The sequence below is a fragment of the Megalops cyprinoides genome, chromosome 3 (genome assembly GCF_013368585.1).
Source record: "Megalops cyprinoides isolate fMegCyp1 chromosome 3, fMegCyp1.pri, whole genome shotgun sequence".
NCBI classification, from domain to species: Eukaryota; Metazoa; Chordata; class Actinopteri; order Elopiformes; family Megalopidae; genus Megalops; species Megalops cyprinoides.
In genome coordinates, this window is record NC_050585.1 from 26,667,083 (window position 1) to 26,692,838 (window position 25,756).

The 25,756-nt window shown below is 37.5% G+C and overlaps 1 protein-coding gene across 2 annotated transcripts in view; it reads left to right on the plus strand.

Annotated features, from left to right (window-relative positions):
* npas2 (neuronal PAS domain protein 2) overlaps nucleotides 1-25,756 on the plus strand; it is a 70,965-nt gene that overhangs the window by 20,688 nt on the left and 24,521 nt on the right. Inside the window, exon 1 of one of the 2 annotated variants that reach the window (XM_036524388.1) lies at nucleotides 15,262-15,443. The exons of the other annotated variant lie outside the window; for it this stretch is intronic. The gene's annotated coding sequence lies outside the window, so the exon portion shown is untranslated. Of the gene's footprint in view, nucleotides 1-15,261; nucleotides 15,444-25,756 lie in introns of those variants that run through there. 2 annotated transcript variants of the gene reach the window in all.

Genomic DNA, 25,756 nt, shown 5'->3' on the forward strand with positions numbered 1-25,756 from the left:
GCCACAGCACTTATTGTAATAACAAGGAAGTGGAAGGCTATGATTGAGAAGGAACTCTAAAGTTACCCCTTATTTTCTTCAAACAGCATTTTGGAATGCCTTCACAAATCCTATAATTATGTGACAGCCCTCGAAAGCCCAGTATCCAAAGAAATTACATTCACAACAAACATGCCACTCAAGTGTATAATTATGGTGCAGGTCAGGCTAAAATTATTCAGGCACACTCATGCTTGCCATGAAGCTGTTCGCATTGCACCCTTTAACAACATTTCAGATGATTGCATTGGCCAGCGTAAATGTACATGTACGTATAAAATGTAAAGGTGAGAGTGTGTTTTCATTTTTACAAATGTAGAGCGATCCAGAGCCTGCTGGTTCTTATTGTTTCCCTGAACTTGTCACACACAGGTCTAGTCTGCACCATGGTTGGAACAAATGTGGCAGAAGTGCAGGTTAAGGTTGTTCTTGGGAGGACTCCATTGTCAGATGACATTTTCACAGGAAGTACCTCCCACTGAGTTGACTGTGGGCCCTGCATCCCTGTGTTGTTACTGTGAAAAACGATGAAAACTAGAAATAAATAATGACTGTATGTATGTTTTGTTTTTTGGTGTTCTCTACTGCTGTATTAAAGTATGAAATGCATGACAACCCCCGCACACCCGCACCCCCCCACCCCACCCCCAGCACAGTAGTTTGGGAAGCCAAAGATATGGAAGTGCTCATAGCAATATGTCAGCCGAGGACACATCATTATCAAAACTGAGAGCTAAACATGCATTTAGCCTGAAAGGCAATCATGCACACAGACTGGCTAGCCAAACACAAGAAAGCATTTAGCTAGAAAAAAAATTCTCTTGTCTGAAAGGAACATGCTTCAGGTCTGTCTTGATGCATACAAACTAGAGCAGGGTCACGTGCAGCTGTCATGAACATACTCATCTATGTACCATTTCTTAAAGGTAGCTCTACAGCATACGGTCTCTTCTTTTGTTTTAGACATAAAAATTAGTCAAATAGGTGGGTTTGTTGCTAAATGCCAGCTTACTTCTGAACTCATAATATTCATAAACATATGAATAGCATGGCCTCTTTTAATGTGAAAGCAATTTATTTACTTTAAATTACTTTATTTATGCTCGTGGCAGCTTTGACACTAAAAGAAGGCAGTCATTGCAAATTAAAACTTTGCAAAGTACTGTGGAATTAATTAGGCTGTATTAATTTTTCAGCATCTTTCTGAAGACATTTCATTAAAAAATAATTTGGATAATTAATTGATTATGTATGCCGTTAATCGATTTTGATTTATTTAAGCCAGTAGAGGAAGTGCATATCCAGTAGAGGAAGTGCATATCCAGTAGAGGAAGTGCATATGCAGTAGAGGAAGTGCATATCCAGTAGAGGAAGTGCATATCCAGTAGAGGAAGTGCATATGCAGGAGAGGAAGTGCAAATCCAGTTTTAAAGATATTTTCTGATGTTGGACATATGCCATATCAAATGGCTGGATGAAAGTCTCTGAGGGTTAGCTCTGAAACTCTGAAAGTTAGCATGTTGCTCTGTTCATTTTGTAGCAGCACTGGCAACAGGCCCCTACTGAGGTAAACTAAAACTGATGCACGCATTTATACTTTTAACTATGGGTACAAGTAGCCTCAAATAGCAGACATATGAATAGAAAACATTTAAATAATGCTTCAGCCATTCAGCAGTTTCAGTAACAGTTCAATGACGCTCACCAGGTCAGTTGTGGTTAACATGCTGTTGAACTCTTTTCTGCTGGCATGCTGTCTTCTTGAGGCTGCTCCCATCCAACCTTAGCTATTACTTCATGCTTCCCCCTGCCATGTCAGAGCTGTCTCATTTGAAAGTGGATATGAAGATACATTTTACATGGTCTCTTACAGTCACTCTCTCTTTCATCTCTTCCTCTTAGCAAAAATGCATGTTATTGTTTAATCAAATAATATCACAATCTGTGGCCAGGAAAGCTCTGACTTGAAATGTTGGTCCTTCAGTTAAAAGACAATATGATAAACTAACACTGAATTGAAGCCTTTGTGTTTGTTTCCAGTGACCAGAATAAATAGTTTTTCACCTTTTTTCTACAGATGCTTAGGGTTAACAATCAAGCTTTGATGAAATACTGTCAAGGGCATGCAAGGACTTGCTTATTGCTAACATCCAGATATGACCATGTTTGGGCATATGCTGACAGCCATATATGACCCCATTTGAACGCGTGCTCAAACTCAGTGTCACTGGCCAAGCGTGTGTAGTAACCCGGCAGTGCTGTTCGGCCTCCGCCCGCCTGGGAACAGGAGGCTCATTTATGTCCATGGCAAAGAGTTGCCATAACAACACAGGGAGACGAGCAGTTTGTCATACTGCCTGTCAGAAAGGCAGGATGAGCAGGGAGAAGGAAGGGAGGCGGGAATGGCAACAGCAGCACAGAAGGATGGGAGAACATTATATCCGCATGCGCACACACACACCACAGCAGTGTTGCGCAAGTTCACACCTCGCAAGAGCTAGCTCAAAGTTCAGTTCACACAGATTAAAATGAACAAGTTCACATTCACAGTTCACAATTTTGAATTTTGAACAAGTTCACAGTCCCAGTTCATTTCTTCCATTTTTTAAATGAGCTGTTCCAGGGACTATTTTATGTGTACGTATAGATGCGCAGTAGTGATTGGAATTGCGGCTCTTTTTAGTGAGACAGATCATTTGGCTCAGCTCAGCAATAACAGCTCTGCATTTAGTACTTCTGGCTTTTATAATTCAGCCAAATTTAGCAATGTTTTGACCTATGATTGGTATGTGTGCACGTATATCACTTAAATTATTAAATGAAATTATACTAAACCTTATCATTTCCAGAATACCATTATTTTACATTATATTTGCTATAAAACATTAATGTAAATTAATCGGCTCTCAGACGGGAGCCGGCTTCCATCGTTCACGTAAAGGAGCCAGCTCATAGACCCGACTCGTTCGCGACCGACACATCACTATTGCGCAGTGATTGTTACGCGGGATATGGGCAGTTGATTGCGAGCTGTTGAGCTGTATATCTGATGAGTTGTACTAATAAAAACGTCTCAAGTATGGAATAACGCCGTCCATGTTTATTCATCAAGCAGTAACTTTAACACACCCAAGGATTCTGAATCTCGCGCAAACCTGAACGAGCTCAAGTTCACATTCTTTATTTGCAAACGGATGGTTTCAAGTTCACCGTTCCCCGAAAAAAATGAGCACGTTAAATGAACGCGCTCTTTTAACGCGTTCATGCACAGCACTGCACCACAGAAACATCAGTCTCAGCATCACACCACATGCACTTTTCAGGATCTCAAAAAAATTCTCCTTCTGCACAGTCCAACACCAGCAGTTGGGTTTAGGCATGCAGAATCCACTGCTAGCACTGTCCCTTTAATAAGTAGAGAGACCATGTATAAAAACGAGTGTCATCCCGTCATCCAATTGTCTGACCTACATAACCAACAGGAGCTAATCTCTGTGTGGGTGGATGCTGAATAATGCAAAAAAAAGCTAGCTCTTTATGAATCATACAGTATAAGATGCCTTGGACTAGTCTGCCTCTAGCTCAGGAATAGTTCCATTTGTTAAATGCCACCTTCCTAGAGTTTTCCACAGCGCAATCCCCCTGATTCACTAAAGCTTCTTATGTCATTAGTCAAACCTTACGCAAAGAGGGTTGGAAGACCAAGCTCTGTTGATACAGATCACTGGCATTGCACATATCATAAATGAGACAGAAACATGTTGAAACATAGTTTATGGAAAATTTAGTTGGGGATTATGTGAGTATGGGCTGTATGTATCAGTGTATTCTCCCTCCCCTTCATTTTAATTCAGTCAGCAATGTGTCTAATTATGACAAACACCTTGAGATTATGATCACCTTGAGACTATTGCGATTTATGATGGTGATAGTTCTGACATTGCGCATTTAGAGTATAATCAAATATTTGTGAGCAAGGTATCACTTCCACAATATTCTAATGATGATATAGATATTATTCTAAATCATGACCCAGGGTGCAATGTATGTGATCTTCTCATTGACCTGTGGTGACAACAGGGAGCCCAGGTGCTCATCAGTGATAACCACATGAGTGGCCTTGCTCTTCATCAAGGGGCGGGGGGAGTACAGTCTTATTTATTGTCTGAATATTTATTGTCAAAATGAGAAAAATTTGCAACTATGACTTCCTGCTGCTCTCAGGCATCTGTGATTCTTTTAATTGAGCTATCATCTGCAGACATTTTCTGTGTGATACAAATGTGTTTGGTTGAAAAACAGGTCATTTTAATTATGGGCTCTCACATTTTTTAATTAGTTTGTGCTTTTGGTCCCTCTGATAATGCACAATCAATCCAATGGAAGGGTTCTATAAGAACTCCAGCTAATGTTTGCCCTTTGTATGTAATAGTGAAGACTAAATTCCATGCTTTTGTTATTTTGTTGGGGTAAGAATGGATTTTACATACTACAGCTGAGATAAAAATAAAGTTCCAGCAGCTGAGATAAAATGTGTGGATCCAAACCTATGTACTGTAATATAATAATTCTTAATCTTCCTGCTCAATTTAGCTGAAGATCCCCATAGAAAACATTGACTCCTAAAATGCATGAGAGAGGGAAAATGCTTTCGAGTTTCAAGATGCATGATTTGCACAACCTTTACTAGTAATACACGGGGCATTACTGTATTGTCTGCATTTCATACATATTCTGAGAATCTTTCTTTGTGTTATATTTAAAACAGGTAAATATTATCAAATATATTAAAATAATAAAATACAACATGATGCTGAGCATCAAAATGAGCGCTGCTAGTACCTGTAACAAAAATAATGTAGTCAGTATTTTTTATATTATTTTTTATTTTTATACTTTTTTATTATTATGGAGAAATTATTATCAAAGAAAGATGCTCCCTCAGCACCCACACTGACATCATGCAGAGGAGGTTCACTAATTTATTTCCTCTCAAAAACAGTGTCAGAAGCTTATTAGACAATATCCCTTGACACACTCGAATGTAATAGACCCTTCTAGTGGTTCCAAGTTGGATAGCAGCCATTTAAACTAACCACTATGGCACTTTAAAAACTAAGTTATGGCCTACACAATTTCTTCAGTTAATTTCATTGACTGGCAAGCTTGTGATGATGTGTGCGAATTGATTAAATTTCCCCCGTGAACTTAAGGAAAAGGGATCACGGTGGATCATCTGAGTGCTGTTTCACCATCACAGTCTAAATGTTAACAGCGATGGCTCTGAATTTAATGTTTCGTGGGAAGGAAATGAACTGTTGCCTTTCCCTCCATCTGGTTATGATACGGTCTTAAATTAAGTAAATTTGACAGAAAACCCTCTTATGTGAGAAAGCGACCTATTTTTAGTCCTATTCATCCATCTTCAGGACAGCTGGTAAAATTCACACATGTGGTCTAACAAATAACCGAACACCAGTTGCACAAGAGGTTCACTCTATCCCTGCATAGTGATAAAGAGTACCAGCTGTAACAGCCGAACATGACAGGAATTGAGAAAAGTGGTGATTGGTTTGCCTAAACTTCTGCTCACAAGTTTCCTTTTACACCCCTGCCGGCCTCACCCCTGAGGTGTTGCCATTGGTGAATCCCAGTAAAGAACCACTGTGATAAGGCTGCCTATGTATCCTATATTCAGGTTCTTCTTTATAGGCTGTAGAGCAAATATTTTAAATCCCCACCCCCTTGGTTTATTTGAAACTTCACTATTGATGCTAGATACATGAAATATAGCTCTTGAATTACTTCCACACAGTGTAATCAAGCATTTATGATAATGAAGTTACTGCACCAAGGCTGACTGACAAAATGGGGAGTGTTTTCTTGAAAGTATTTTCAGACTGTAAAACCAATCTGCCCTTGCAGCGGCTTGTGGGTTTGTGATTGTTATGTTTGCTTTAGGCGACAGAGTGTTGTATTCCTACATCTTGTAAAAAAAGGCTGGATCTCTACCAAAGATGAGTAGGAGAGGACACACACACATACACACACACACTCCAACAGCAATGCTTTGTTTGTTGAACCTGTTGCCATAGTAACAAGATGCAATCTCACCAAGTGTTTTTTAACTGATCAGTTAGATTTTGAATTCTGAGTTTATGTCAAGGGTGCTTATTATAGAACACCCTCGGCAATTTAGAGAAACCATCAATAACACAGTAAGCTTGTGAATAATTTAGCTTTGTGATTGGGGGGACCGGTCCACCAGCTAATCTACTGTGTAAATCAAAGGCATCCACTGCCTTATAGTTAATAGATGTTTAATTATTTAGGGATAAGTTCCACAACATGTTACTGAATCACAGACTTGTTTTGGGCTGTTATCCAGAACATGACTTGAAATATTAACTTTGGTGTGGTACGTCTACAAAGATATAGCAGCTAAAAAGCAAAATATATGTAAAATAATTATATCTATCTATGCTATTAATTAATATCTCATATTTGTTTACCCCTAGGTCAAGCATTATTTTTTACATTATCATTTAGAACTGTATAACTGTTTGTGCTTAAAGCCCAATAAAGCGAATAATGGGCAGTGAAGTGCAAAAAAAAAAAAAAACAATTTGTGCAGTTGTAAAGATACATTGTAAAGATAAATGAGAATTTTTGACAAAGATTACACCCTTCTGTGATGCATTCAGCACTTTAGTGTCCTTAGCAACAGAGTATGATAAGTGTAATCCCCAATCACTGGTCATCAAGATCCCTCTGGCCATCTTCCTTCTAATATTGTTTGACACGCAGAACTTTTGTATTTGGGGGGTGCGGGTGGTAAGCCTTCAGGGATGGCAGTTTTATGAGTTGAATGAACCTGCCCTCAAACAAACAGCTGTAAAAAAGGATACCTCTTTGGATAGCCCTCTGTGGAATAGCCCAAACCTCTCCCCTCTAATGAGTCACCAACACTGGCAGATGTCCAGTACGCTAATGAATGTGAGAATGCTGCATTTCTCCCTGTTGGCATACACTATTAGATGATCTCTCTCTCTCTCTCTCTCTCTCTCTCTCTCTCTCTCTCTCTCTAATACGCACAAACACAAATCTACGTTTCCAGTTTTAGCTAGTTTTAATGGGATCTATTTAAGTCCTCCAGGGTCAGTTTGTAGCATCTGTGACCTCTCCATCCTCTGTACCTGATACAGCATCATGGAACACTCTGACATATGAACAAGGGGTCTAAGCTTTAGGGGACACCTTGCTGAATACATATTTTATCAAGAGATGTAAGACTTCATAGAGTGATGAAAGGAATGTTGCTCCACCCCGTCAGCTAAGTAGATCGAAGGAAATTCGAAGCCATCTGTGCACAAACCGCAGTCCTTCACACGTCTAAAAAATGAAGGAAGAAGGGAGGGTACGCAGCACCTTTGTGTCAGACAGTCATGATTCATATCAGTCATATGAGAGCATTACGTGGGGCATCTTGTGATCCACTTGCAAGACAATAGGGTGTAGTAAAAATACGAAGACACAAATGTCACATTTTTAACATTCCTGCATGGTGCTGTAGATTAGCTTCATGCAAAATTTGTCATGAGACTTGAAGCAGACATGATAAAAGTGGACATGTTTCAATTTATGTCACCAGTGCATGGCTGGAATCCATTTAGCATTTTGATATGGATTGGGTTTAAAGAATACTGTCAGAGAATCCAGTGTTGTAAAAAGTATCAAGTATTGTTTCAGCACCCACTCTGAAAACTCTCAACCTAACATTTAGACTATGGCTTCCATTCAGCCAAGGCACTGTTTGTTTTTTCTTAACTTTGAGTAGCACATATTGGCAGCTGTTGTTATGTATTTCAATCCTTCCACGTCATCTTTTATCCTTAAAATAATCTATCACTAAACTTATAACACTGTGTAAGTAAGCTACGTTTGCATACATTTTTTATTCAAAGATAAGGACAGTGTGCGTTGGCATTAGACTGACTGGAGACACTTTTAAAGATTCTGGAGCATGTTTTTTATTTCCTCCCTTCATTGTGAGAATACACAAGAGCCTTTCCTTGGCCCTATTCTTATCCATTGTCACACTGCTTGGAAAGTAAAGTAAGAGACCTTACCAAGCACAGGCCCTGCAATTAGCCTTGGATGACAGAGCCTGCATTTTCCAACTTGCAGATCCTTGTAGTGCTTCCATTGGCAGGATTTTTAAAGGCTTTCAAATGAAAAAGCCTTCTAGTGGATGCTGTATGTAGACAGTGTACGAATGGAATCCAATTTTTTTCCCCTTGTCCATTTTTCTGCAGTCAACGCCTGTGTGTTATTTGAGGGATGAAATTGTTTCCATGCACGAGCTTTATAAGTTGTAAGCCTTGACAGGAATTCTGAGGATATGTACTGTGTTTTATGCACTGTGCGGCAGGAAGAAGAGAGCTGTAATTAGTTATGAATTAACTGCCAAGTTGAAAATTGTTCAGAAATGTGTCATCTTTTGAAGTTCAGTGTTCTCTGGTAAACAAAGCAATAAGCCTTTATTGCAGTCAGTAAAGTAGGCTAGGTCGAACGCTGGTGGCTATCCACACCCGTCCATTTCAATGATTCTTTTCGCCTAAGGAAGTAACTACTAGCCCTGGTTGTGATTCTGGGTGTCTTGGGCTAGCTGTCATCTTGTCATCTGGATTCAGCAAGCATCACCTGAAAAACAGTAAGTAGTTTGGCGTCATGATACCTGCTTGACTTTTTGAACTGTTCATGGGGGGGAAAGTGAAGGCACGCAGGAATGGGTTCCGCTTCCTGACGACAAGTGAGCAGCGCAATATACGCTTTTAATTTATGACTTTGGTTTTGTGCTATTTCAGTATGGTTCTTTTCTCTGGAACGCCAGCATGGTGCTCTCTAATGAGAGCAAGCACCAACTGGGCATATTTGTGGTTCACTGTTGACATGTGTATTCTGTCTAACATCAGACATTTCCATATCCTTTCTTTTTGGATTCTCGACATAATAGTTTGAAAATGTGCTCTCAGCATGTTTGATCAGCTGCACTGACTTGCCACTTACTTAGGTTGATTCAGGGAGAAGACAATCACCCTCTTCAAGTATACTATACTAATAATCTGCAACAGGAATATCTTAATCTTCAAATTTTAACTAAAAACATACAGTTCAACACACGTCAAAAATATGTGCCATTTATTGCTAATATAACTATTACTGTTACATTCATATATGCAAGTGTGTGCAGGTCGCAAAAAAATTACAATGTGGGCTAAAATATAGTAATAAAATGTACTGTACAATATAGTATTCAATACATTTTGTATACTGTATGTATATGTATATGAATTCTAATTCTTCCCCCATATTCATGACATATATAACTTGATCACAAGACCTATTACCATGCTGCATAATAAAGGATGAAGTTTTTATTTCCTTATTAGTCTGCAACTCAAATGTGCCATTATCTTTATCGGTCAGGATTACTAATGGTTTCCTGCCAAAAGGTTAAACTCTGTCTCCTCCTACAGCTTTGCACCTAATTTACGTACTTTACCTTACTTCATATACTTAATGTTGTGGCAATACAAGTTATGGCAAACTAAATTTAGTGGAAATTTCAAGTCACTTCTCATGATGTTGAATGCTCCCTTGGCTGATCCAATGTATATGGTAACAATCAAAACATATAGTATTCTTAGTTAATGCTACACACACAAAAAAATATCAAATTCACTGATAAACGTTAGTAAGCTAATAATATAGCTATTTAATAGCTGCAGTTATCTAGCCTTTTAGCATTGTCAGTCAAAGTTAGCTAACAAGTAAATTCAGCATTGAAACTCTTGGTCAGCCATTGCTTTGAGCTCCACTGACCTAATTGCTATCGGCTTCACATTACCTGCTTTGAAAGAGACTTTATTGAAATATGACCTTGTGATATTGTGTTTGATTAAATACGATTTCATTATATTGTTTTTAATTAAAGACAGCGTATAGTTTATGGGAATGATAATCATAGCAACAAATTCTTTTTGGAGCATGCTTTTTGTTTGCTATGAAAGTATTTGCCAAATGCTCTAGATTATTCTTTCAGCTTGTGTGTCTTAGTACCCATCACCAGGATTTGAAAGAAGAGCATCACACGTGCATTGAAACCTGGGGAATGAATTAATGAATGTGCTGACTGATGACTTTGTTTATGAACCACTTAAAAATGCATCTAATGTCAACCAAGCAACATATTCTGAAGAGTGAAGTATGGCAGCTTGCTGTCCGACTGTATGGTTGTGAGTACTAGTGTTATCTGGTAGCATCAATAGGTGTCCGATACCATGTATTTGCTCATGCACTTTTGATCCAGTACACAAACCCTAAAGTGTTTACCTCATAGGGTTGTGTGCTCCTGGGAACAGCATACGTCCGTGAAAAAGACATGAGTTTATTGCAAACGGTAGACCTAAAGTAGGAGATCCTACATGAAAGATATTGTGAAGTGCAAAATGTATTACATTCGTGATTGCATCTAACAAAGTTCTTCATTTTGAAAGTGATCTTAATATCATTGCTGTTAACCAGAGCTCCAATGTCAGAAGCTATAAAGGTGTGGAGGAGGGAAAGGGAAGGGTGGGATTCATGTTCAAACAGGAAGAGAAACATTTGTATGAAGGACAGAGATATGACCTTAGTCTTGGCAACAGCAAATCTGTTTGGTGCACATTTTACAATGTTGTTTTTATCATTAACGTTTGATGTTCTGGTTTTACAACTTAAATTGCAGTAGCATTACTTTCAACCCTTCCACATTACATATAGAGGCATTATCCTACTTTCTTTTTTCAAAGGAAATATTGCTTTTTCATATTTCCAGGGACTTTTAAAAACAGTATTATATGTTATGTTTGTAACAAAATTTTTAATTATTTAATTGATCACAATTTGTATTTAACTTTTTTTTCAGTAAACTGCACCATGACATTAATGAATAAGATTATATATGGATCCAAGGCAGATTTTGAATGAGAGACTCTAAAAATCATACATCATTTTTTTATTTATTTCTTACAAAAGAGGAGTAATAAAATGTGCTATCTGTGTCATGGCATTGGGTGGGTGAATGATTCATTACTTTGTTTAAATCCCTGTGATTTGCTGGAAAAAAGCTGTGAAATTCCCCTCTCTGTTCATCCATTATTTAACTTGACAGGAGCAACAGCAATATTGACAGACAGCCCTGAATCACCCAACAAGACATGGTTAGTTCTCCATAGTGTTGACATTCAGAGTAAACTGATCACTATGACTACTTTTTTTTGCTTGCATTATAATTAATGGGAACAACAGCAACTGAATGGCTTTGTTGTCTTCCTGACCCATCTACTGCATTTATAAGACTGCCCCAACAGCCCATTAGCAGCCTCTTAGTAAAATGGCTGAATGTGTCTCACTTCTTGGACACTGGATATGAATGGCTGAAAGGTGTTGACTCCAGTGGCGGTAATGGTTAAAATAAGCTCTGGTTACATATCCAAGGCAACCAGAATGGAGGGCGTCGGGTTGCAATTAGCTGACATCATCTGCATGTCGATTACTGACAGTGGAGCCTTCGCCATTGATGGCATGACATCTGAACCGCAGATACTGTTTTCTGCATAGTAGGGGCATCATCAAGCCTTGTCCTTAAATGTAACATTGATTGCTTCATTAACTCTTGAATATTTTGTTTTGCATAATGTGAGAAATTTAGGAACATATGAAATATAACTCTGAATCAGCCATATGACTGGTGTCAGATTGCATTTACAGCATAACTCAATTTCCCTTGGTTTGGACAGCTATTGTTTTCAGTGTGCAGATGGCTGGTAGTAATTTCCAGCTCAACTCTCTGATACAAAGACAGGTTTTTCAAGAATGTAAAGAGGAGAATAGTGTGAAATAGTACAGAGTGAGCTCTGTTTATATATGGCAATATTGAGAATATATTGTTTGTTATCTTTGCAACAGATTTTATTGCCTTTGCACATGACATGCTCATAAAATATGATTACTTTTACATATCCTCTTAGATGTGTGGTGAATTAAAGCAACTACACTAAAAGAGGAAATAATTTCACATCCTGGATTGCTGAGCATAATTAAACCATTCATGTATTTTTTTGCTCCTCTAAACTTGCACAAACTTTTTGGGACACAATTGGCAGTCAGGATTTTATTTTGAACTACACTGGGATTATACTCTGTAGTGAACATTATATTGTAGTTTGGATCCTTTGTTATCATCACCAAAACAATATATCCGCAGAGGTAATGAATACCCAATGAAAAGGAAACATATTTCAGGGTCTGTTAATGAACAGGCAATAGGATTAGAATGATTGTTTGTGGGTTTTTATGTAATAACAATCTCTTTATTTAGTGTATTTAGTTTTACAGTGTCATTCAAACTAGCAAATCTTTTGTAATGCTTGGACATGCAATTGCTTTGCCATATTCAACTGACATATAAAAAACTGACTCACAAAAAAGTTTAGGATAATGCCCCAATTTTCTACTTTTACAGCAAATTTGGTACAATATTATGACTGTAACAATATAATCATTTCATCAAAATGTACAAGGAGTAGAAAAAAGTATTTTAAACAGAATACTAATAAGGAGTTGGGCTGCCCTTTGCTTTTAGAACATTCCTGCTTGGAATGCTATTATACAGTTTTTGAACTGTTCCTAGTGGGATATGGGACTGTTCTTCAAGAGGGAAAGCATTCAGTTCTTTGAGAGATGAAGAACTTCCCGTAAGGGTTGAATGATGTTTAAATGTGTTCATCCTGGTGTTCATGAAACTCCTCTTGTACCCATACCATAACAGATCCACCACCATGTTTAACAGTTGGTAACAGACACAGTGGGTTGAAGGCTTCATTTGGCTTTCTTCAAACAAAGACCCATCCAGATGTAGGAAAAAGGGGGCCATATTACTTTATTCCAACTGCTCAGAAGTCCAGGTTTCATGCTAATTACACCAGTTTATGCATTTTTGTGCATTGGCTTTGGTAATAAACAGTTTCCAACAAATGGCAGCCCTATCAAATATCAGCTTTGTGAAGCTCATGACTAACAGTTGGTACTGGACCACCATGTTGTAGATTCAGTTCTGTGGTCATTTTTTAGCCCATTGTTTTGTGGTTTTAAAAACTATCCTGTTAAATGTCTATCCAAGTTTGGCTTTGGACATCATAATATTTAACACTGTTCTCCTCGACACATTAAATAATAATTGCCTTTTTTGTGAATGACACACCTGTAATTTCGGCACTGCTTGACCACTTTCAAGATCTGTTAGCTCTCTCATTGCTGCTGTGTATTTGTGTTGAAATATATTGGTAATTAGTATTGACATCAATATGAAACACTTGTGTAGACTCCTTCTCAATTGCAATTTGGTTACTTCAAAATACAAATCCTTTTGGTGTTTCCATTATTTTGTCTTCTTCTGGTTTTTATCATTATGAAGTACTGTCAATCTGATCACAATATGCATATCATGTAAAACAACATTAACTGATGAAGGCTGGTTCATACATCAAATAGTCAGGTTTTTACCAAATTCCCTAAATTCCAGAGAGGCCAAAGCAATGAGCAGATGCACAGCATTGTGGTTATTGATTTTCACTCAGTAACTGGCAGAGATGAAAGTACACACTGGAGAGCCAAGTTGTTTCAGTGCGGAAACTCTGTTGTGACAGAGAGCCTGTGTCATCACGTGCAGTTTGTTTTTAGCAGGGTAGACTTTGATATCACAGAATTTTATTACAGAGAAGTTGATTGCTTTTATTGGTGTTTTCACTGGAATTTTTTGAAATGATGAAAGTGATAAATATATACATTTTTTAATCAATTTCATATTCTGTGTCTGTTACACAACTAAATAACTAACTGGTTACTGGCAATTCACCAAGTAATTTTTTTGCAGGGAAGTATATATCTATGTGGATACTTTGAAATAGGAGAGCAGAAATTTAACTGTACTTTAAATGTACATTTTGGGTAAGACATTGTACTATACTGTGCACGTGTATCAAAGGGACACACTGTGAAAGTCAGGAGTCATTGCTTTTGGGCTGATAAGGTCACTAAAGATTAAGCTTGTTGGTGTGTTGAGTAAACTTTGCCATTTCCTTTGGTCTGTTGTTTCACAGGATTTGGTACTCCCTTGAGGAATGTTGACCAGCACCCTGTGTTTCTTTAGAAAAATGGAATAAAATCTATTTTGAATTATTTGATTATAAACTCTATGATTTAAAAAAAAAATCATGATTTGATTATATTTTTTTTTTTAAAAAGTGGATTTCCATTAAAAAAGACAAAATGTTTCAGTGAGTGCATCTCTACGCTATCCTTACGTCTTTGAAAACATTTATTTAACGTCATCGACTTGTTACAGCAGAGACTTTAGAAGCTTGAATTACAATCATGAATATTTCAAGCAACACAGAAACCAAAGTGCTGTAAATAACGATGGTAGCAGCTGAATAACCCCAAATTTATTGCAGTAGATATAAAGCCTTTTAGATGTACATTTTCAATTAGTTTGAGACTTATTTGATGTTTTTTTTTCTTCGTATTGGAAAGCATCAGAATTGCTGACCTGTTGCACTTTTAGCATTATTGTATTATACATACTGTATGTATTACTTCTTTTGTATTGGTGCACTAATCTAGATAGGGAATCCATCCATACTGACATTCATGAATGGAATCCTGAGATATATTTGCATCTCTGATAATCTAAAACCCGGATTCTTGTCATGCACAATGGGTCATGTGTTGAGTTTGCAATTCAGATGGGGAAATACCAACATTTACCCGTCATCAGGGAAAATATAAATGCAACGAATATTGCTCCACTTTTAATACAAAATCTGCTGATACACTGAAGTAGTCTGTATTCGCTCTCTTCCTGTGCACAAACGGCTCTTGATAGTGAGTTACACTGTCGGTTGTTAATGATGATGTTGTTAAGTATTGAGCTGCCGAATGACCTACTTTCCCCAGTTCGCGGCAGCTCAGTCAGTCCTGTTTACCCAGGGCTGCCAATGGTGGATGATTGAACTGTAGGGACTGGGAGAGCGGTAGAAGAGAGGAAATATCATCGAAATACGCTTTTACACGCAATCAGATACATTCTTATACGTATCAGACGTTAGGAATTACCATATACCGTATTATGAGCGTGCTTTTTCCTGCTTGCGGTTATTTTATTGGTCTTTTGCGAATGTCTTGCATATGGTGAGAGATCGGGATTCTTGGTTGAATGTGAGCTGCACTTTACGTTGGAAGAAACACATATACTGGTCTGAAGTATGGATCGTAAACCAAGGAAAAGTACCTAATTTGAGGTAGGTCTTGGTTTCGCTTATTGGTTGTATGTAGTGACTTACTAAACTGTTTCCCCGTAGATGGAGCCGTGCTTACGTACTTTGGATCCTACAACAAGGATCGAGGTGTTGTGCCATTCATTTAATAATGACAACATGATAACTATAAATGCGGTAATGTAATTGTGCGTGTTAATGTTTTTGAGTGAGAAAACAAGAGTGTTCGCGATATTTTGTCTAAAATGGAAACCGTACAGTATTTCTTGTCATCTTGGTCTAGCTATACGCCCCTGAGCACACGGGGGGAAATATTGTATTTGTTGTGCAAAATAGGTTGGTGCAAATGCAATTTATGTTCTTGTGGGTACATTTTCACAGTTACATTTGTTACGAGTTACGAGTCAAACGATAAGGTTTACCAAACATAACTTCTCTGGGATTGCTGCGCTGTCTTTATTTGAGTTCTTTGAAAAAGAAACGATGAAGTAGCCTTCAAACGTGAGTTATATTATGGTTTGAACTATATGAGTTCTGTGACATTTCTTGTTAAACGTGGGCCACTTCGAGTTTCTTGTGTAGAACGCGTGCAGTTATCAGTCCTGGGTTACAGGCTGGCAGGACAGGCACCAGGTGCATTTCTTCTAGTTTGAGGGCTTTCGCCCGGGTAAATACTCCTTAATCCCAGAATCTTGTCCCGTGGTTACTTCTAAGACATACCTTTAAAATACTGTTGACATTTCTAATCGATGTGCCGAACCCATAAATGTTTTTGTTGTTGTTGCTGTCAGGTTCATTCCAGTGACCTGTTGTCATTTTATTTAAGGGACCTTTCTGATGAGCTTGAGCTGAACTTGGTTACATTGGTATTTGCTTGTTTCTGTGTGGGCAAGGACATAAATTCTTTGTCATCAGTATGACAGAGTAAAGCTATTCTTTAGTGCTTATCTACTGTTTCAAACCAGTTTCGCCCACGTCTGTATTTCTGGTTATTAGTGGAGGAAGCTAGTTGCCAGAAGCTAGATGTAGAAGTATTCAGTCAGCCTCCCCATGGGTCTAAAGGCAGAAACAGTATTACCCACTAAGATTTAGCTTATGCTGATTGATTTATATTTTAAGCATGGATACTAATGAACAGTAATGCTTTATTTGCCCAGCTCTGTCAGTTCAACTGCACCACTAAATCAATTGGCACATATACTCAGATTTCTAGAAAAGAAAATCAGGTATACTGTAGCATTGTAAAGGTAGTTTAATGAAGCTGGTGCAAGTTTTCTCCGTTGCTTGGGTAGAATGTTCGCAGAACACAAGCATCACTTCAGCAGCTTGTTGACTGTACATGTTTTACTCCATTTCAGTTAACATGGCAAAATTATAGTAAGTATAACATTCTTAAATGGACACTTTTGTGGTGGGGTGTTGTCTGAAAGCACTCTACTAACCCTTTTTTATTGTGTAGGCCTTTCTTTGTTTTGTAACATAGGGGAGAAATGTTGTCTGTTCCACTGAAGTCCAAGGTTCATTTCAGTTTCATTTTCAAATCTACCTCCCTGCCACACCATACGACAGTATGTTTTATTATTGTAAATTGTTTTTGCATTTACTAGGGTGCTTCGTTTAGGACACATCGTGAGGTAGTTTAGCACCTTTACATTGAATTTCATTTGGCTTAACGTCTTCGTGATATTTAATGTAGGCCTACATGAGGAACTGCAGACAAATCTTAAGAATGGACATTGTGGTTGCGAAATTATATTAAGTTCAATATAAAAGAAAAAATATTATAGATATATTTAATTTTTTTTCCTGTGTAAATGCAGTGTAAGTAAAATGATAAGCATCATGCAGTCACTTTATCTGGGGGATTTTGGGCTTCAACAGAAGGGGTTGTTAAACTCACTAGTGATAGCCAAGAGTTATTTTAAGAAAACACTAAACTAGGCTTTTGTTGTGCAACAAGTAACTCAGTTGATTCAGTAATTGGTGGTCAGAGAGAGAATTAGACATCAAGTACTGCCTTGCTGTAATTTCTGCTGTTCTGAAAAGGCATCTAGTTTATTTGTTTGAGTTTTTTCTACTGATCATGCTTTTTAGAGTCTAATAGAATATGTAGTATATGTCAATTACAAATGAGCACCTAGAAACCTAATCCGTTGTGTAGGCAGCGTATTGCAGTGTGTTGACCAGGAAAGGGGAGCGTTACAGAAACACACAGGTTTCCTTTATGGTGAAGCACTCTTATGGTTATAAAGCTGGCTCCTGTGATCGATAGATGTACTTGATAAATGCACTGTATGCGGTGTCTTTCTCCCATCTTGATCTTCTGGCTACAAATGAATAAAGGCACCTGAGAAGAATTCACTTAGGCAGTGATACAGCAGTTTATTTTCTCCTGTTTTATTTCTCAATGGTTATGGTCAGTTTCATTAGCGCTTATGTTGTTAGATGTTAAATCTGAGTTGGTGGGACTGGGCTATAATTCTGCCTTTTGGTAGAATAATTCCTGAAATAATGTTGTGTATATATATATATATAATTTCCGTACTGGGTTACTCCAACCTCCAAATTTGATTTGCTCTGCTAGTAACATTTTGAAATTACTAAAGCTCAAGTATTGAAGCTCAAAACCTGAATTTATATTTGTTCACACTAATGGCTCAGATACAAACCCTTAAATGCCTTACATTTAAGGGTATCTGTTCTACAACAGCGAGATCCTTACAAGCATCCAAGTGCTAGCTATATGTTGCAGACTCACCGAAAGAATGGAATAAGGGAACAAACAATAACTGCCTTTATCTTACATTTACATTTATTCATTTAGCAGACACTTTTATCCAAAGTGACGTACAAAAGTGTTTTATCTCCGTGAAGAATTTTAATTTACCTTGCTTGACAGTCTAAGATCCACCTCACTGTAGTTCAGGCCACAGGTCTTTACTAAAATAGCTTAAAGAGTAGGGCTTGTTTTTCTCACTCACTGGCTCTTGGTTTTCCCACTCACTCATATGATCCCCATACAAGTAACACTGCCCCTGCCTTCCTAAAGTGATTCCTTCAAATAGCCAGGCATGGCCAGTTGGACAGTTCAGATAAGAAAAGGTAATTTGTTGCAAATTATTTAAACACTGCATCTCAAGGGAAGGAGGGGCAGACCAGCAGTTTTAGGTCAATGACCCCAAAAACTGATGCACATATATCTGAATTAGGGTGCTACATGCTAGCTATTAGCAATGTTTTTTCTGTGGGTGTGAGCAAGTTGAGAGTAGTATTTGAAACACTATTCTGTCTCTCCTTGTCCTGTGAGTTTAATGTCTAAAAGGAATTTATAGTTATATTACCTGTGCTTTGCATTAATTTAACCAGACACTGATATCTAGAGAAAGTTACACAGTAAAGGATCATCAGTTCATATAATAAAGCCACATGAACAACAATACATGCAGAAAACGTCAGGCCACATCTCAGTTAGTGTCAGCACGTAACATAGTGCCACAGTGAAAATAGTTTGTGCCTCACTGAAAATAGCGACCAAATGTGAAAATAATACAGACTTTTAACAACAATTAGTGGGAATGTATAAATTAGTGCAAGAATAATAAAACAATAAGACTTAGGTGCTACAATTAGGTAATGCTACAGATCACTGACGCCTAATGAAGTTTTCTGATTCCAGTTTTAACCTCTATAAACTGGAGTGGAAAACATAAGCTTTTTTTTTCTTTCTTTAAAAATATTAGTTCAGTTACTAAGCATTAACATTTAGACATCCATTACTGTCAAAACAAAGGCCTGGATAGGCTAATCCATACTTAATTTTTGTAATTTAAATTACATTTGAATTGCCAATACTCATTTTGTGAAACAGTAAAATTGCATGGGATTATATTGAACGCTATGTATGTATGCAACTTTTAGTGCATGTAAACTGTTCGCATAACATGGGTCTTAATGGCTGGTTTGACCTGTAAATCTTTCTGAGCAGTTTTCCTTTTAATAATCATCGTCAGATACTTTATAGATCCCCGTAGGGAATTTCGTCCTCTGCATTTAACCCATCCTATACATAGTGAACAGTGAGCCCACACACACTAGGAGCAGTGAGCGCACACACACACACTAAGAGCTAGGCCGCAGCACCTGGGAACCAACTCCAGTTCTTTTGCCAGTGCCTTGGTCAAGGGCACTGACAGGAGTATTAACCCTAACATACATGTCTTTGATGGTGGGAGGAAACCAGAGCGCCTGGTAGAAACCCATGCAAACACGGGGAGAACATGCAAACTCCACACAGAAAGGACCTGGGACGGCCGGGATTAAAACCCACGGCCTTCTTGCTGTGAGGCAACAGTGCTAACCACTGAGCCACCGTGCAGCCCTGTTGAACCGTTTTGTTAAACGTTTGTTAAAAATCTATCGCATTTCATTGAAACCTAAGCAGGGATTGTATAACCTCACCTCTTCGGCTCATTTTTAAATGCAGGTTGATTGAATGAAGAAGCTATTGTTCTGTTCTCCTTGACACGATATAAAGAGTGTAACCTGTTGAAATTACTTACTTGAGTCCAGATTAAACATATTTTAATGTTTCTTCTTGAACTGTCAAAGTAGGTTTTGCTGCCAGCCCTAATTGCGATAATAGCCTTAGTTTTTGAAGTTTCAAGTTTTTTCATTGGACCATATTGTTTTTACTCACAAAAATAAAATAAGAAAAGTGTTTTGTTTATCTGCATCCTGAGTACCAGTTGTTACAATCAACATCATAAAATAAAATTATATTCATAAATACAGTAAATTTGACCCTGGCTTACTATGCTAGTTTACATGAATGGGTTTTACACAATGAAATCATAATTAGTAATTTTTGGATAAAATATTAGTTTGAATTTAAGGCAGCTGTACTTCACACCCACAGAACTTTTGTGTTTTTTCCATGAGATTCTTACCTTGGTGGCTAAAGGCTTTGTGGTAGACTGAGTCAGCCATTAAGTAATCCTTCTGAAGTCGTCAACATTCCACTGAGTCTTTACAAAAAAATCTGATGTTATGTTGGCTTTAAGTGATCATTATTCAGTCAAACCCATTATAGCTCCTCTATTTAGTTTAGAAATGGTGATTGGAGAATGCCATTTTTTAATAATTCCACTCTGTTGTGTCATAAAGAAACTTTCTTATGGAATGTTGTTTAAATGAGGTGTAAAGACATTCCTAGTCAGTGCTCTGCATGCAATCTGCATCTGACATCTGTTAGAATTTCAAATAAAGTCAAATACTGAGCAAATCGTTTAATGCCAAGCGGGCCAGAGTTTGATACTGAAATATTTTTTGCAGGTTTACTAGGGTCTCGAACACAAAAATGTACCCTATTTGTGGTCATTTTTTAAGTTTCTCTGACTGATAAGTCAACTAGAAATAAAAAACTCACCATCACTTGGAAATGATCCTGGACTCATTTTAAAACCTATCATCATATATTGCACCTTGTTTGACTCACCATTCTTTCCTTGAAAACATGTCTTGATCTTTGACCAGTCACAACTTGAAGTGGAAATTTCAAATGAGGGAGTTTCATTTTTTAACTCGGCACACAAAACCAAATTGTTTAGATAAATTGGAGAAAGCATCAAATGTCACCACACTTGCACAAAATGAACTTAAATAAAACCTCAGAGTAAAGTGAAAATACATTAATCTGACTACAAAATGCAAAATTGTGGCATGTGACAGGTGCTATCACATGTAAGAAAATCAGATCCTGGCAATTTACTCCAGATCAACTATTATATTAAAATAAATGGTGTTTACTGGAATTGCATGGCATTATTGTGCCCTGTTGTCCTGAGGGAGTGAGTTTACTAAGTATGAAGTCAATGTGGGGTCAGCTAGATGTGGCGTGTCTTAACCTGGTATTGGTTAAAGTATACCCATACAAAAAAAATAGATATTGAGAATAGATCTTAGAGAATATATATTTTTAGCTTATTATTTTATATTTTAATTCTATTTCTATTTTATTCTTCAGCTGAACAACATATTTTTCAGTATATTAAAATATATTTCATTTCTGTGTGTAAGCACACATCTGGTATTATTATTTGTCCCAAAAAAAAGTAGGAGTTCACTGTTATAGGGCCCTTGGCTTTCCAAGACACTGTGGTGCTGACTTGTCACAACATTTAATTTGCATGGCACTTGTTTGTGCTGTGGATTGTTAGACCAGCATCAAGCTTGTCTCATGTACACTGTAGGCCATTTCTCCAATTAAGTTGTGAGACAGTATAGATTTAGAGTGAGGAGTGCAGTGCAGTTGTGGACTTGAGGTGACTGTACTGGTGTAAATTCGGCATTTGGCATATCCTGCCATCCCCAGCTCTGGCAGAGATTCCCCGTAGCCTTGGCTGGAGAACAGTCAGTCCCAGAGCTTCGGCACTGATGCATAAACAGAGTTCCAAAACAAAGTCGTGGCACTCATCTTCACCAGAACAGACAGCGACAGATCCCACCAGCCCAGCTGGACCAGTTTCACTGCTTGCCATGTTGTAAAATTGAATGTCTGGTTGAAATTAAATCAACGATTTCATTATAAAAATGGTTAATTAATTGATCATTTTAGAAGGCTGTTGCATCTCAATTTGTGCAGTGTGTAAGACATCAAACACTTGTTTGGATTTTTTTTTAAAGGAGGGGAAAAAGAAAATCACAAGATCTTGGATATTCGTAGTAGATTCCTGAATGAGCACTATAGATGAGTCAATGTATAGTTTATATACCCCCAAGTAACAATGCATTATGTCATGAAAGTATTGTTATATGGAGGGGAAAATCCATTGGTGCAGCTAGTGGATGTGGATGTGAACTGATATGGAGGTTGTGCAGTATATTCTCCAGGTTGTCATGGTTCTGTGTAGTTTTGCTTTCCTGTGTGATGAAGCAGGGATGTTGTTGGCATTCCTATTAATGGGTCACCCCATGTATAGGTTTGTAAATTTCTGTCTACCACCTTTGTCATGATCTGCTAATCCTTCATTTATACATAAATGGTACCATCTCTTGTGTGTCCTATTTATACATCTAGTTAACATTTGGATGTGATATAACTGCCAAGCTCTGAGTTTAAACAACTGGGTTTTCCTGTTCTGCAACGGGGCTGAAGTTTCTCACTTGCAAATGCATTAGCCTTGCGACCCTGTACCCCGACTGAGTAATGAGCCTCACGCCACATTACTGCCTCCAAGAATCTGGGGAATCATGGCCTTTGGCAATTTCTGTAGATAATGCAGTAATTCATCCGTGTATGATTCCAGACCTGAAATCCACTGTCTTACTAGTATTCACCTGATTTTGCATAGCGCATTGATTTAATTTTAATTATTTATAGTCACTAGAAGCCTCAAATAAGATCTGAGAGTTATGAAAGTGAGTGTGGTGATGTGAGGTGACAGTGCATATCACATTGTGTGCTCCCTGCTGAGGTGACACTGTGGAATTAGTTGTTACATCTGCCTCATTTTCTGCAGATTATATTGGCAGGATTTCACAAAGGGTCTCTGGTGTCCTGTTGGACCCAGTGTTACCCCACACCGGTGCAATTTCTCTTAAATGTGGTTGCATTCATGCAAGTTTTCAAAGCATTAGTCACTGTAACTTGGGGGTAGAGTATTCAATATAACCGCTATGACACTTTATCTTTAATTTAGATTTTAAAATATCATGCACATATGTGCTGATTGAATACAAGTATTAAAAACACTAAAACCTATTACTCTAAAGTAGGGACAAAGCACCATTGTAGTTAGATTTACTGACGCTCTTAGTTTGACATCAAGCAGCCTGCTTCCTGACTAATACAAGATTCATTGCTACCATGCCGGTTTTGTGTGTTAAACAGTTGTGAATTATGGACAGGAATTGAAACCAGCATTTGTGAGCCTACTAATATGACCAAAAAGCCAAATGCTGGTAACAATTTACCATTGCAGAAAAACCAAGTTTCTTCAACACAAACACATTGACTGATTTCAGCTGGCTGTAGACTTTTGGTTTAATCCCAGTTCATGGTCTTATTTTTTTATTTTTTAAAATTCTTTACAGAGATAGATAAATAGCAACCATATGTAGTCATTCTTCATTTGGGGTCATTGCTAAAACAGATATGTGTATTTTGGTTTGATTTGGTTGATAATTGACAAACATGTTATTACAAGTATTCATATCTCATGTGAGTAGAAAAATTTAGTATTTTGTTTTGCATTTTTTGTTGTTTAATTTTTTATCTTCTAAGAATGGCACAGATTGACATTCTAACAGTATTGTAATATTCTGTGTTTTGCATTGGTTTCCCTTTGCATGTAGCAACTGTAGCATGTCTCAGATTGGTTGTCCTCTGCTCAATACAACAGAGGCTGAGACTGCTATTATTTATATGCATTTGCCTTTATACAAAGCACAGGTGTTGTCCTAGAGTGAATTATATGTAATAATAATATAAAGATCAGCTCTAACCCACATAAAAATCCTTTCCCTTTTGTGGCTTTGAAATTTAACTTATGTGTACAGTGTGCTTTTGCATGATTAGAGGTGCTCCATGTGATCTTCTTGATGGTATGACTGTTAATTGATCTGTGTAACTTTTTAAACTCGCACATTAGTCATAACTCAATTTATATAAAGTACTCTAGAGCATGGAAATTATAAGACAAGTAAAAAAGCCATAAAGCCCATCAGCAATAAAATGTAAAAAGTAATTTGAAACAGAGGTCCCTCTGGTTATCTCAGCAAATTTTAGGTGCTTAAAGGGTTAAAATATTAGAACCACTGCATGATGAAGTAAGGTACAAACTAGCAGGAAAAGCTAATGAGTGCATTAAACCATTGGATTTTTAAAAAAAAATTATGTTATAGATTAGTAGGACATAGATTTAGTCATGAGAAGTTGCTTTGGGGGGACATGTTTCAGGTGCTCAGGTGAGAGCGGAAGAGCTGTGTCTTCAGCTGTTTCTTGAAGACAGAGAGGGACTCAGCAGAATGGATGAAGTGTGGAAATTCATTCCACCATCAGGGGACAACGCCGGAGAAAGTCCTGGATAGTGATTTTACGCCACGATGCAACTTCTTAGTTAGAAGTCAGCTTGACTTTGGCATGACCTTCTCAGAGTCCCTTGAAAGTTGACAAATTAGCTGATATATCTTCCACCAAGGCCTTTTTTGTTGCTACCCTTTCTTCCTTTTACTTGGTTAGTTTTGAATGACATATGATGCAGACGCAATCTAGCAGTTTTAATAAAGCTGTTTGTCTGACCCACGGCATTAGTGGCCTTTTAGGCTTGGGGGGAATTTTACATGCACTTGAGTTATTTATGGTAACATAAATATATATAACGTAAAACTGGCATTATATCTAATTTAACAGAAAATGACCAGTGGAGGGTGCACTTGAAACCAAGACCTTAGCATTGCGGGATGGTTATAAAGTTCCAATCTGTTTGGTTGAAAAACTATAAATTTACATGTAAATGTTAATAATCTACTTGATTCACTATCAAGTGTAACCAAAAAGGAGCAACAATAGTTGGATGAGTTCCTTCTTGGATGCATGAAGTGAACATTATACTTATGCATTGAAATAAAGATGTTTTCACAGAAAAATTGATTGGGACATTTTGACCACCTCCTATTGAAAAGACTGGTCATGAAAGTATTTCCCACAATATTAATATTTAGCCAAGTTGAAGTTAGAATGAAAGTTGTTACGCACCCACTGTTTGCAACATCCTAAATGTAAGTTTGGGGCTCCATTAGAAATTTGGTTTCCTCTAGGAAAATCATGAACATAGTCATTATGACTATAGTGTTACAAGTGCTACACACAGTGGTAGCATTGAAATCACGTTTAGCGTGTGTTTTTTATGGTTGACATTCACCAGAAGGCAGTTTTAAAGGGGAAATTCAATCACAATAATGACAAAAATTTCTAAACTGGCCAGACCCAAAAATCCCTAGTTGTCTTTTCTCATAATATGAGATGGATGGGCTACTAGACATAGACGCTATGCTCAAACCCTCATTATCATCCTTAGTAAGATCTACTCTACCGCTAAGACATGTAAGAACTCAAAGGCGTAGTTTCAATCACACTTAGTTTTGTAGTCTGTACTGTGCATGCATTTGTCTAGTCATTGCTCAATATCTTGTTGTAATCATCTTCATACATATAAAAACAATATCCCCTCTACTTTTCATTTTGTAACTTATACAACTGCACGTAAATTAGAAGTTCTAGGTATAGCGTCGTACTATGCTTCTCTTGAAATGCATTTTATCTGAGTGGAAATAATCAT